Source organism: Lithobates pipiens, unplaced genomic scaffold (assembly GCF_037356315.1).
Source record: "Lithobates pipiens isolate NorthernLeopardFrog02 unplaced genomic scaffold, aLitPip1_a1.2 Scaffold_13, whole genome shotgun sequence".
Taxonomy (NCBI): Eukaryota; Metazoa; Chordata; class Amphibia; order Anura; family Ranidae; genus Lithobates; species Lithobates pipiens.
In genome coordinates, this window is record NW_027507718.1 from 374221234 (window position 1) to 374235334 (window position 14101).

Consider the following 14101-nt stretch of genomic DNA (forward strand, 5'->3'; position numbering starts at 1 on the left):
CTTCTGGAGGTCAAATGGGTAAACAAGCCTGGGGGTTGCCCTAATACTGTATGTGAAGGGATGCCTCTCTGTGTACAAAAAGTGTTTCAGCACTGACATTTACAAGGCAAAAAAGTCATAGCAAATGACCTTTTATTGCCGGCTTCTTAACCACTTCCCACCCGGCCAATGCACATATACGGCCGGGTGGGAGCCGTCTACTCCTGATAGGACGTTCAGGAACGTCCATCAGAAGGAGCGGGATCGGGACCGGGACCGGACACGGCGCATCTCAGATCGGCAGGAGGGCTCTGTGATTGGCCCTCCTGATCACATGACGGCCGTGTCCAATCACGGCCGTCATGTGATGTAAACAAACAGCCGGTTGCTAGGCAATCGGCTCCTCCTCTCCTCACACAGAAGTCATCGCTGAGGAGAGGAGTGCAGATCGCTGCAGCCGGCTGATGATCAGTAAGTATGAGCTGTATTTTTACAGCTTTTTACTCACTGATCACCAGTCTCGTGTACACACAAATCACCACACAGTAAACACAGTATAAACACAATGTCCCCACACATGTCCCCAAAACATACATGTCCCCAAATAATAAAAACACATGTCCCTAATAATAAAAACATGTCCCCCACATATGTCCCACTAAAATCACATGTCCCAATGATTATCTGCACACATATGTACATGATCATTTGCGTACATATGTCCGTGATCACACAAACCAATTATTATACACTTAACGGAATTTTTTTTACCAAAAACATGTAGCAGAATACATTTTGGATAAATTTATGACAAAATTTGATTTTATTGGATTTCTTATAAAATAGAAAAAAGAAAATATTGTTTTTTTTTTCCAAATTTCCGCTTTTTTGCGCTTATATCGCAAAAAATAAAAAACGGAGTCATGAATAAACACCACCAAAATAAAGCTCTATTTGTGCGAACAAAATTATAAAAATTTCATTTGGTTACAGTGTAGCATGACTGCGCAATTGTCACTGAAAGCGCTAGAGCGCTGAAAGCTGAAAATTGGGCTGGGAAGGAAGGGGGCGAAAATGCCCTGTATTGTAGTGGTTAACCACTTGCTTACTGGGCACTTAAACCCCCCTCAGTCCCAGACCAATTTTCAGCTTTCAGCGCTGATGCACTTTGAATGACAATTGCGCGGGCATACAACACTGTACCCAAATGAAATTTCTATCATTTTTTTCCCACAAATAGAGCTTTCTTTTGGTGGTATTTAGTTACAGCTCGGAGTTTTATTTTTTGCTAAACAAACAAAAAAAGATGCAAAAAAAAAAAAAAAAATCATGTTTTAATAGTTTGTTATAAAATTTTGCAAACGGGTCATTTTTCTCCTTCATTGAAGTGCGCTGATAAGGCGGCACTGATAGGCTGCATTGGTGGGCACTGATGGGCTGCATTGGTGGGCACTGATAGGCTGCATTGGTGGGCACTGATAGGCTGCACTTGTGGGCACTGATAGGCATAGTTAAGGCGGCACTAATAGGCACAGATAAGGCGGCACCGATGGGCACAGATAAGGCGGCACTGATGGGCAAAGATGGGCACAGATAAGATGGCACGGATGGGTGGCACGGATAAGTGGCACGGATGGGTGGCACGGATGGGCACTGATAGGTACCCCAGATAGATGGGACTGATGGGCACTGATAGGTGGCACTGATAGGTGGCACTGATGGGCGGCACTGCTGGGCACTGATGGGCGGCACTGCTGGGCACTGATGGGCGGCACTGCTGGGCACTGATGGGCGGCACTGGGGTGCAGCACCTTTGAGGCAGATTGGGTGGCACTGTGGGTGGCACTGTGGGGTGGCACTGTGGGCATTATGGGCACAGACGGGGGGCACTTACTTTTACTTTGTTATTTTTCAGGATGGCACTGCGGGAGGCAGGTGGGCACTGGCAGGTGGCATGTGGTGCCTTTCATTGCTGGCCGTGATCGGGACTGATGTCCCGATCACGGCCGCCGGTGATCGGCTTTTTTTTTTTCTCCTCGCGCTGTCAGCGCGAGGAGGAATAATAGCCGATTACCGGCTCCGTTCTATCACATGATCAGCTGTCATTGGCTGACAGCTGATCACGTGATAAGGGGTCGGGATCGACCCCTTACACGGATCGGTGATCAGGCGAGTCTCACGGACTCGCCGATCACAGAGCGCGCCGCGCGCGCCCCTCAGGGGGCGCGCAGGCCGCTCGTAACCAGGACGACGTCAATAGACGTAGTCCTGGAAATCTAGGTCCGCGCTAATGCCGTCATTCGGCAATAGCGCGGTACCCAAGTGGTTAAAAAAAAAAAAATAAAAAAATTACAAGTTTCAGCTATGTGTTTTGGGTTGTCTGTGGAGGGGTCTGTGTGCTGATTTTTTTTTATTTTTTCCCTCCAAGAAGCTAACAATGAAATGTCATTTGCCATCAATTTAGATTGTATAGTTTTTTGTAAATGCCGCTTTTGCTGTAGCACATCCTACAGCGAGAATGGAAAAAAAAAAAGGATTTGCAGAGTCCCCCAAAAAACATACCAGACCTCTGGGTGGGGGGTACCTTATCCCTATGTTAATAAGAACAAGGGCCTCTTCCCCATACACCTGGCTGGTGGTTGAGGGGGCTTATAGGATTCCGTAAGCCCCCTAAGCGAATAGGTATGGGGTACATAGTATCCCTACTCATCCACAAAATAGGGCAGTGATGTCACTGCTATAACCTGTCATTTTGCTTAAGGGGCCAGGAAATCCTGGCCATGTAAGGCAATATGCCATGACATCAGCGGTTCCTAGGGATGTGGAGGGTGCAAGCACTCACTGCTTCCTTAGGAACCTGTAACAGTGGGAAGCTGTCAAGTGGGAGACATAACGCTTCTATATGTGATACTTGGCTCCTGATGAACAGGGATCCAGACAAGCAAATGTTTGGGCTTTTGTTCAAAAGTCTGAACAACCAAAGTTTGGTCTGAACATACGTTTGGACCGAACCGTTGCCTCATTTCTATTCATTCTTAGTTTTGAGTAGGAAACATCTCTTCTATACCTGCATTACAGAACAACATTCACCTGACATGACCAGTAAAAGAATATTCTTCTCTGTACTGCAAAATGTTATGCTAAAGAAATATTCACAAAAGCTCAGGGTGCATTGATGCCTTTACTGAGGTGGTTAAAACCGGCGCATCTCACAAAAGGGTTAAAATTATTTAACCTAGACTGAAAAAATGTGTAGACTACATTGAAGTTGTAGTATCCTGGTTATAATTCATTCTCTTTTCCTGCCCTGGAACAGGTATGCAGCCACAGTAGTAAGTAAGTAGAGCCCCACACACATATCAGATTTTCTACTGATTTTTTTCCTTCAGATTTACCAAAACCATGTAGTGCATGGGGCCTGCCTGATTGCATACAAATTGAAACCCCTAAGGTTTGACCTCATATTATATGATTTTGGTAAATCTGAAGGAAAAAATCAGCAGAAAATCTGATAGTGTTTATGGGGCTTAAGAATACATTTTGTTAGGGTTGACAACTTTTGATTTATAGCAAATAAAGTCTAGGGGGGTCAGGCTACAACAAAAAGTGGCTGTGGCTTATGTAAAAGTGGTCATGGCTCAATAAGGTGTGGTTTAGTCACAATTTGCTTGCGAACATGGTAAAAATAAAGCAAGTTTAATTTATTATTATTACCGTATTATTATTATTATTGTTAACATTTATTTTCCAGGTTGGGAACTAAGGTTGCAGATAACTCCTCCCTTTTTTAAAATACAGAATAAAGTGAAATACAGTGCAGAAAAAAACTTTATTATGGTCACTAGATAGCACTGACACTAATAGCATATAAGTATTTAATCTCAGGATGATTGAAGCACATTATTTCTATTATTACATCGTAATATAAAATGAAATAATTCAACTCACCATAATGCAGAATCAGTGGGAGCTATGAGCGTGCCACTAGCCACGTTGCCTGCCACCAGATGGCATCAGGTGCCCCCATCAGAGGAGCCTTCCTTACATCAGGTGCCCCATCAGAGGAGCCTTCCTTACATCTGGTGTCCCCATCAGTCCTCCTTACATCTGGTGCCCCCTTCCGACATCCAGACTGGCCCCGACATCCAGACTGGCCCCGACATCCAGACTGGCCCCCCTCTGACATCCAGACTGGCCCCCCTCTGACATCCAGACTGGCCCCCCCTCTGACATCCAGACTGGCCCCCCCTCTGACATCCAGACTGGCCCCCCCTCTGACATCCAGACTGGCCCCCCCTCTGACATCTAGACTGGCCCCCCCTCTGACATCTAGACTGGCCCCCCCTCTGACATCTAGACTGACCCCCCCCTCTGACATCTAGACTGACCCCCCCCCTCTGACATCTAGACTGACCCCCCCCCTCTGACATCTAGACTGACCCCCCCCCTCTGACATCTAGACTGGCCCCCCCCTCTGACATCTAGACTGGCCCCCCCCTCTGACATCTAGACTGGCCCCCCCCTCTGACATCTAGACTGGCCCCCCCCTCTGACATCTAGACTGGCCCCCCCCTCTGACATCTAGACTGGCCCCCCCCTCTGACATCTAGACTGGCCCCCCCCTCTGACATCTAGACTGGCCCCCCCCTCTGACATCTAGACTGGCCCCCCCCTCTGACATCTAGACTGGCCCCCCCCTCTGACATCTAGACTGGCCCCCCCCTCTGACATCTAGACTGGCCCCCCTCTGACATCTAGACTGGCCCCCCTCTGACATCTAGACTGGCCCCCCTCTGACATCCAGACTGCCCCCGACATCCAGACTGGCCCCCCTCTGACATCCAGAAGTTGCCGCACGGAAAGAGATTGAGCTGAGGCGCTGCCCAACTTCCGCCCCTTTCCATTACAGTTCACAGACATTGGCAGCAGGGCGGGGAGTGGGCGGTGCTGCAGCATCTCTATTGTAGCCATCCACAAAGCTTACTTCTGGTCTTCTTGAAAATGACATTGTCTCCACCGGCCGCAGACCTCTAGCGGCCGGCGGAGAAAATCGTGAATAACTGAATTTCCCGGGAAACTATTAAATTGGGAAAAGGGTCCTAATCCCGGGAATGTCCTGGGAAATTCGGGACAGTTGGCAACTATGCTAGTCCTTGGTGTGGTATCTGCACTCCTCTACCCATGGAGGGAGCCATGGTCGCCACCCTAGACACTTTTCCAGCATGATCAACTGGTATCTGTACTTGCTTAAAAAAATGAATGCAGGCACTGCATCTAAGGATGGAAAGATACAAAATATTGTTTTGTTTCTTCTTGGCAATAAAGCAGGGAAACTTAGCACGTCTATGCAAAGAGAACCATACCCATCCTCATATAACCGCTCTGAAAGACCACTCGGGCAAACGTGCCTCTTCCTCCAAGGACCTCAACCTTATGCCTGAAAAATTATATTCAAGACTATATGGCCCTGACCCCATTGATGAGAACTTGGCAGAGTCCTTCCTGGACAACTCAATGCTCCGATTTTGCCCAAAGATGTTACTGGGGAAATTGCCTCTCTATCAGCAGGTAAAGCCCCGGGTCCCGACGGGTACACAGCAGACTTCTACAAGCTTGCATCGGATACATTTGCCCCCACCCTGGTCACGGTTTTTCAAAAAATCCTCTAAAGAGAACCCTTACCTTCCATCAGACTATAAAACTCATATTAAGCTGGTTCCCAAGAAGGGAAAGGATCCCTCTGAACCGGGATCCTACCACCCAATATCCTTACTGAACCTAGACTCTAGACTGGCCCCCCTCTGACATCTAGACTGGCCCCCCTCTGACATCTAGACTGGCCCCCCTCTGACATCTAGACTGGCCCCCCTCTGACATCCAGACTGGCCCCCGACATCCAGACTGCCCCCGACATCCAGACTGGCCCCCGACATCTAGACTTCCCCCGACATCCAGCCTGGCCCCCCTCTGACATCCAGAAGTTGCCGCGCAGAAAGAGATTGAGCTGAGGCGCCGCCCAACTTCCGCCCCTTTCCATTAAAGTTCACAGACACTGGCAGCGGGGCGGGGAGTGGGCGGTGCCGCAGCATCTCTATTGTAGCCATCTGCAAAGCCTACTTCTGGTCTTCTTGAAAATGGCGCCCGACAGAGACATTGTCTCCACCGGCCGCGGACCTCTAGTGGCCGACGGAGAAAATCGCGAATAACTGAATTTCCCGGAACATTTCCTGGGAAATGATTAAATTGGGAAAAGGATCCTAATCCCAGGAATGTCCTGGGAAATTCGGGACAGTTGGCAACTATGCTAGTCCTTGGTGTGGTAGCTTTACTCCTCTACCTATGGAGGGAGCCATGGTCGCCACTATAGACACTTTTCCAGCATGATCAACTGGTATTTTCTGTACTTGCTTAAAAAAAATGAATGCAGGCACTGCATCTAAGGATGGAAAGATACGAAATATTGTTTTGTTTCTTCTTGGGTCCAGTTAGCCTTAATTTCACAAAGCTAACACACCAGGATAGGTATATTTATTCTTAAAAAATAGAGTTATTTTTATTTTCAATCTAATGACCTTTTGGCCCTACTTCTGTGTATCACAGAAGTGCAATTAGTTCTGTGGCCCGACTTCACTCAGATCCCTGCCTTGACATTAAGTGCCTGAGCCAGCTTCTTCTGGGAACGGCAATGGGTGGGAAGGGTGTCCCCCTTTCACGACCTGTAAAAGTGATCATTTGTGGGTAATGGTTAAATACTTATAATGCCAGGGTTGTCTGGAAGAGGCCCTGGTCCTCCTCAACATTGGGGCAAGGTGCTTTGGGGTGGGGGGTACTTGTTCGTCCCCTCCCGTTCATGACCTACCGGGCGGCATGCTTGGATAAGGGTCTGGTATTGATTTTGGGGGGACCCCATGCCATTATTTAAAAACATTTTGGCATGGGGGTCCCCTCCGAATCCATACTAGACCTGAAGTGCCTGCTATAGACCTGGGGGGAATTTTTTTTTATTTACAATCCACTTTCAGCAGGGAAGCCTGCTGACAGCTGACGACTCATCGGTTGTTACGGACATGGTGGTGGCCGGCTTTCAGTCCCCCTGCTTAGCAACCAGCTATATACAGTGTTAAAGTAAAAAACGAAAAAAGCAAGTCACATCAAAAATCGCATCACAAACACAACACTTGAATCACAACACTTGCATTTCTGGTGCGGTTTCATTGAAGTCTATTACCCGCAAATCGCATGAAAAATCCCTGACCCTTTCCAAAAATGCACCGCATCTATGCAAAATGCATAGATGTGGACCCTGTACCATAGGAAACTATGTTAAAGAGGAAGTAAACCCTGATGAGTTTACTTCCTCTTTCATTCCCTGCAAAGGCAAAGCATAATGGACTACTATGCATCGCATAGTAGCCCATTATGTGTCACTTACCTGACACAGGAGTCAGCGAAGTCGCCGCTGTCCCCTGTAGTCCGCCACATTCATCTTGTTGGTGGGGTCTCGCAGCTCCGCCGCTGTCATTCGGCGAAGCCGCGATGACGTCACTCCCGCGCATGCGCACGGGAGTCGACATGCGCGGCAGCTCCATTCTTGGAAATGCCGTGCTCAGTGCGCCTGCGCCGCTGTCTACGGCGCATGCGCCATAGACAGCGGTGCCCGTTTTCGGACAAATATCTCCTAAACCATATAGGTTTAGGAGATATTGCTTGGACCTACAGGTAAGCCTTAATCTAGGCTTACCTGTAGGTCAAAGTGGTTTGTAAGGGTTTACAACCACTTTAAATGGACGGAAGTACGTTTCTGCAACGCACTAAAAAATGCATAGGTGTGAACCTAGGGTCAATGTCTCTGCTGCAATAAGATGCACAAACCTACAGTTTACAGTGCCGGAGGAGATAGCGAGCAGGCAGGTAGTGGCATTTTACGGTCTTCTAAATAAAAAGCCTGTCTGCTGACTGACAAAGAAATGATCAGTCTATAATATAAAAATATCCAGAAAAATGCATTCCAAAAAAGTTATAAATCGATGCAGCAAAAAGTTCACCCTGGTCCCAGAAGTGTGAAACGTGGACAGGACCAGAGTCTGTGTAGTAGGGAAGGCCTGTGGTCACCACATAGTGGGCAGTTTTGGCAATCCAGTAGATTTTTAAACGATTGGTAGGGGGTGTAAGCCCGGTGCATAACTTTGAAATGTTGTTCTCGCCAGAACTCATTCTTGATGAAAACACAAGTAGAATTAAAACCGGCCATTATTTGTGTCAGAGCTTAAGAAAAGTATAAATCTTTATTTCAGGAGGAAGTTGAGCAGGAATGTAAAGGTTTTGAGAGGCAGGAGAGCAGAGGTTTATATAAGTCAGATATGTTATGGCGATGACGGTCCAGGAGAGATGCGAGGAATCTGAGGTCTCTGGGTGGGCAAGAGCTGGTCACAAAGCTGATCGCTTGTTGAACATGCAGATGATGGTGTGAGGCTAGATTATAAAATTGCCTAAACTAGGGAAAAGGGAGGGCTGTGCCTGTTGATATATCAAACAATTGCACAAATTTGGTTAACCCTTGTGAGGCCCATTTGGAGAATGCTGCGTATTACTGTGCATGTGGGAATAGAGGGTGCCCGAGGATAGGGAGATGGTCACAATCTTTTCCTGATCTCCCTCCAGCCCAGCAACATATCACATATGAGTAAATTGTGTTTTCAGAAGAGGGATCAGATTCCACAGTGCAGCAAGGTGGATAAGCCACATGGGGCTACCATTTGGGATTCTAAGTCGTAATTGGAATACCTGGAGGCCTGTGTTATCCAGTCTAACCCATCTCTCAAGAAACAAGATAGATTGTAGATTCTTATGTTTGGGAGGTTAGCTCCCCCTTCACGTTTGGGGAGGTATCATTTTTGGAGGGATACCCGAGGTCTGTGGCCCCGCCATAAGAAAATGGTTAAGGCTTTTTGGAGTTGCTGGAGATCTTTGTGTCGTAAAAGAAGGGAAATGGTTTGGAGGGGACAGTTTTAGGAAGCTGACCATTCTAAAAAGGTGGCACCTACCAAAGAAAGAGGGGGAGGTCTGACCAACTGTCTGACCAACTGTCCAGCTCGGCCACTATTTTGGATATAATAGGGGGGTAGTTTATATGGTAGAGAGGGGAGGGCTTCTTGCTTATTTTTATCCCCCTGGATGCGATATGGTTCTTAGCAATTGAAAATATGGAGTCAGCTGCCCAGGTGGGGAGCCGTCCTTGGTACAGTAGAAGTAGAACTTTTCTTTTGGAAAAATAAATCCTTAAACCCGAGCATGCCTGGAAGCACGTGAAAATGTCTTGGAATAGGATCATATCCGCCTGAGGGTTGGAAGTGAAAATCAGAACGTCATCTGTGAATAAAGCAGTGCATATTTCTTGATTGCCCATGCTGACCCCATGAACATCTGAGCAGAAAAGCAGGTATTGGGAAAGGGGTTCCAGTGCAAGGTTGAAAAGCAAGGGTGTGAGGGAATATCCTTACCATATGCCTTTCTGAAGTCGGATACTATTGGAAATGTGACCTGCTGCAATGACATTTAGAGGATGGGGCAGAGTACATGGTGGAAATAAGGTGCAGAAAAGGGCATGAGAAACCGAATCTCAAGAGGACCAGCTGCAACCAGTGAAAGCTTACATTGTCGAAGGCCTTTTCGGCATCTAATGTGATAATGCTAGAATCACTGGAAGGGCTGGTCCTTGTGGACTCCGGAACAGGAGAACATCCGTGGGTAAAACCGGCCCGTGAAGGATGGATAAGCGAGGGCATGATAAGTGCTAGTCTATTGGCTATTCTTTTGGATAGGAGTTTGGAGTCTAGGTTCAGTAAGGATATTAGGTGGTAGGATCCCGGTTCAGAAGGATCCTTTCCCTTCTTGGGAATCAGCTTAATATGAGTTTTATAGCCTGATGGAAGGTAAGGGTTCTCTTTGAGGATTTTTTGAAAAACCGTGACCAGGGTGGGGGCAAATGTATCCGATGCAAGCTTGTAGAAGTCTGCTGTGTACCTGTCGGGACCCGGGACTTTCCCTGCTGATAGAGAGGCAATTTCCCCAGTAACATCTTTGGGCAAAATCGGAGCATTGAGTTGGGCCATAAGCTTTTCATCTATTACTGGGAGGGGGACTTTGTCCAGGAAGGACTCTGCCAAGTTCTCATCAATGGGGTCAGGGCCATATAGTCTTGAATAGAATTTTTCAAGGATAAGGTTGAGGTCCTTGGGGGAAGAGGCACGTTTGCCCGAGTGGTCTTTCAGAGCGGTTATATGAGGACAGGTATGGTTCTCTTTGCATAGACGTGCTAAAAGTTTCCCTGCTTTATTGCCAAATTTGTGGTATTACAGGACTAGGAGAGATTGGTGTATACTCTCCTGAGCTTCTGCTCATATGTCAAATTGTTTTTAGGCGGAACACCAAGTCTCCCTGCGCTCTGGAGAGTTGTACTGCGCTAATCGTGTTTAAAGTGCAAAAAGCCTCGCTGGCTGCACTATATTCCTTGGTGATATTTCTTTTATAGCCAGTGGCAAATATGAATCTGCCTCGCAACACTGCTTCTCTAGCCTCCCAGAAGAGGTTGGGGTTGTCACTATGCTCTGAATTAGTAATTGCGTAGTCTGCCCACGTCTCTCAAATTATATTTAGAAAGTCTTGGTTGTGCGCCAAATAGAATGGGAAGCACCAAGTTTTGGCTTGGATTAAAGTGTTGAAACCAGTTAGGTCCACAGAGATTGGGCATGGTAAGAAATCGCAATGTCGTGAATGCGGGGTCGGTGATTTATTCGAGTAGAGTGGAGTTAAAGTGTAGTCCATCCTAAATAGTGTGTTGTATGGAGGGGAGAAAAAAGTAAATTCCCTTCCCTCCGGATTGGACAATCTCCAAGGGTCCACTAGGAGGAGGCCGTCTGCAAAGGGGTGTAGGGGGCTGTGAGATGGAGACCCTAGAGGAGCGGCGACCTAGAGATTTATCTTCCTGAGGGGAGAGCAGAGAATTAAAGTCCCCGCCTACTAAAAGGGGGGAGGTGAATGAATGGAGCTAGTTCGGAAGTGAGTTTTTGGAAAAACTGTTTAGAAGGGGAGTTGGAGGCATAAACGTTAGATATAACCCATTCCTGGAAGGAGATCTTAAGTTTAGCTATAAGAACGCGGCTCTCATCATCCACCTCCACAGAGAGAACCTCGCAGGGCAGGTTTTTGTTAATAAGGAGGAACACAGCTTTCCCTCTGACTGGCGACGATCTAAAAACTTGTCTCACCCAGAGTTTTTGCATATGGCTGAAATCTTTTGCCGACAAGTATCGCTATGTCTGCCTTAAGGCGTTTGAGATGGAGAAGAATCGCCATACCCTTATGAGGTGAACTTAGCCCTTTGAGATTCCAAGATATCACTTTTATGTTGGGGTGGTCAGATGGGAGGGTTTATTACATTGATTTAAAGCCACTGTAGGAGAAATGAGGAGCTGTAATTGTGACACCGCTAATATACTGCCTAAATGTTTAGGACACGTTAGAGGGGGCTTGAAATTTTGAGAGTGGGGTTTAAAAAGGAGGCTGACCCAACAGGGGTCTAAAAATACAAAAAGTCTCCATACCATGTGAAGCCTGAACTTTGCTTTTTTCGACATGCTAACCTTCTACCACTGAACATCATTACAGGGGGAACTAAGGCACTCGGCTGCAGACTGTGACGAGATCCATAGCTTAAGGGGGGACCCCATGAGAGTAATACACCGGTGATAGCGTGAGGCCTCGAGCCAGGTCCAGGAAGGGCTGGGCGTCTGTCCTCCAATAAGGTTGTGTATACGTGGGCAAATAGAACCCGTTGACAGGAAGAAAAGCTAAAAAAGTATTAGCAACAAGTTGAACAACAAAATAGCTTGCTTAGTAAATAAACCTGAACCAATGGTCTACTCAGGAGTGGGTGGGGACCCAGAACGGGTGTGCCAGAGTCCAAGGACAGCGTAAATTGTTACATCTGGAGGAGTTGGAAAGTAGGAGTTTCTTTGCAGGGTCCTTCCTTGGGCTTTGCTGATCCCTAGGTTCCGCAAATCGTGGTAGGGCAAACGATAAGGAAGAGTCCATGGGAATGTGTAGATATGCCTGAAGGTACTGTGTCGCTTCTTTTGGTGAGAAAAAGATCTAGGGTCACCAGAAAGCTTGGTGAAACGAAATGTTCCTGAATATGCCAATGTAAATTTGACCCCTTTCTGGTAAAGCGCAGTGCAGATCAGCTGGAAAGCTCTAATCCGTGAACATGAGTAGCTTGCGGCCATCCAGCTGAAGGGATTGGAATTCCAGAAGGATCTCGGGATATCGACTCTGTCAGACTAGTTAAGGTAGCGGACTTCGGACTATAATGGGACGTGGAGTGCGTCTCTCATTTGAGGGGCCTCCCAGACAGTGAGCCCTTTCCACTATGCATGGTGCTGATATCCTTCACCACACAGATTTCCTGGAAGGAGTCAGAGTTGAAGGACTTGGGTAGACCTATAATCTGCAGGTTATTGTGGCAAGAACGATTTTCAAGATTGTCCAGGATGAATTGCTGTGTATGCTTTGACTGTTGCTCTGTATGTGAGCATTGGATTTCATCCTCCGGGTCTGCGGTGTTCCAGTTGAGACAGGCCTTTGGCATGATCTCCCAGCTCTTTCCTGAACTCTGTGATGCTTGCAGCTATAGCCCTGTCTACTGCTGCAGTGATGGTGGGAGAGAGGAAGGCTGCTACTGCCTGAGCCAGACGGCTGTACTGGTCTTCAGGGATGATAGAAGCTGTGTTATGCGCATAGGATCAGTACTGGAGAGTCATCTACCAGGATATCCCGATTGTATCTGGTCCTGTTAATCACTTATGCTCTGGCAACTCTTCAGCAGCTACTGTATATGTACTGGTCCCTCAGACTACCAGCTCTTCCATGCACACAGCCTTGAGCTAGGGTGGCCACATCATTTCCTTTAAACCCCTAATGTTATGAAAATTCTCATACGACAGAATACAAGTTTGGAAGTGATGTATTGTATTAGTTTGTTTCCAAGCATGTGTGGTCTTGGTCACACAATTTTTATGGTACAAACACTATACTTATTACATGAAAATTGTTTCTTCTGTTATCATACGAGAAACATTTTCCTTCTTCCCCCGTGGGATAATTTTGCATGAGCTGTTATGATTGGCTCTAGCGGTATACTAATGAAAGCAGTATTTTTTTTTTTGTACGATTTTATCATCATGTGTAGTAGGCAACTCTCCAAAATACAGTTTTGCCTCTCAATCCAACCTAAACCTGCAGCATAGGTATAAACATTATAAAATCAGTTTGTTTTTAATATTAGCATAGTAAAATAAGTATATGCCCTCTAAATGTTCTTTTTTTCTTGAAAAGCCAGTGGCGTGTGAAACACACACAAAAACTCCACTTGGTGCCAAAAAAAGTGCACACACATGTACTCGGTGAGACTCCCCCGAAGGGAGACCCCATGAGAGAGGGCAAACTTAGCCAAAAGGCCACCCCCCCCCCCCAGACTTTCAGGGTAGGACAGAGGACCCACACCCTACTCATCACACAGTGACAAACATGCAACATCAAAAAAATACAAAAACGTGACAAACATGGGGTCAAAATAAATAGGAAATTGGGAGAAGTGAAAGAGGGACCATTGTGCAATACAATGGCCAGGCCCTTCAGCAACAGGCTCGGCCCCAGAGGCAGGTGTGAAAAAAAATGTATGGTGAAGTGACTTTGGCGCCATAAATCAAAGTGACCCCCACTTACAGTGATTGTACGGCACTGCTGAACTGCTACTTCAGGGCACATTCACCACATGATTTTCGTCACAACCCTGACCAACAGCCCAGGCAGGAAGGCCTAAAGTTCTGGCAGCTTGGGGAGAGCCCTGGATGAAGACTCAACCCTCGCCCCGGATGAAGACTCAACCCTCACCCCCATCACTCCTACCTAATTACATTCAGGAGATACTGACCACTCCCCCCCCTCCCCCCTCTAAAGGAGGAGGCGATGTTCTCTCCCGAAAGACTGACTGGAGCTAGAACTGCCCCAATCTAGGCCAGAAGACCCTCTGGCCAGACCCAGTGCAGCACCCATCCTCACCAGG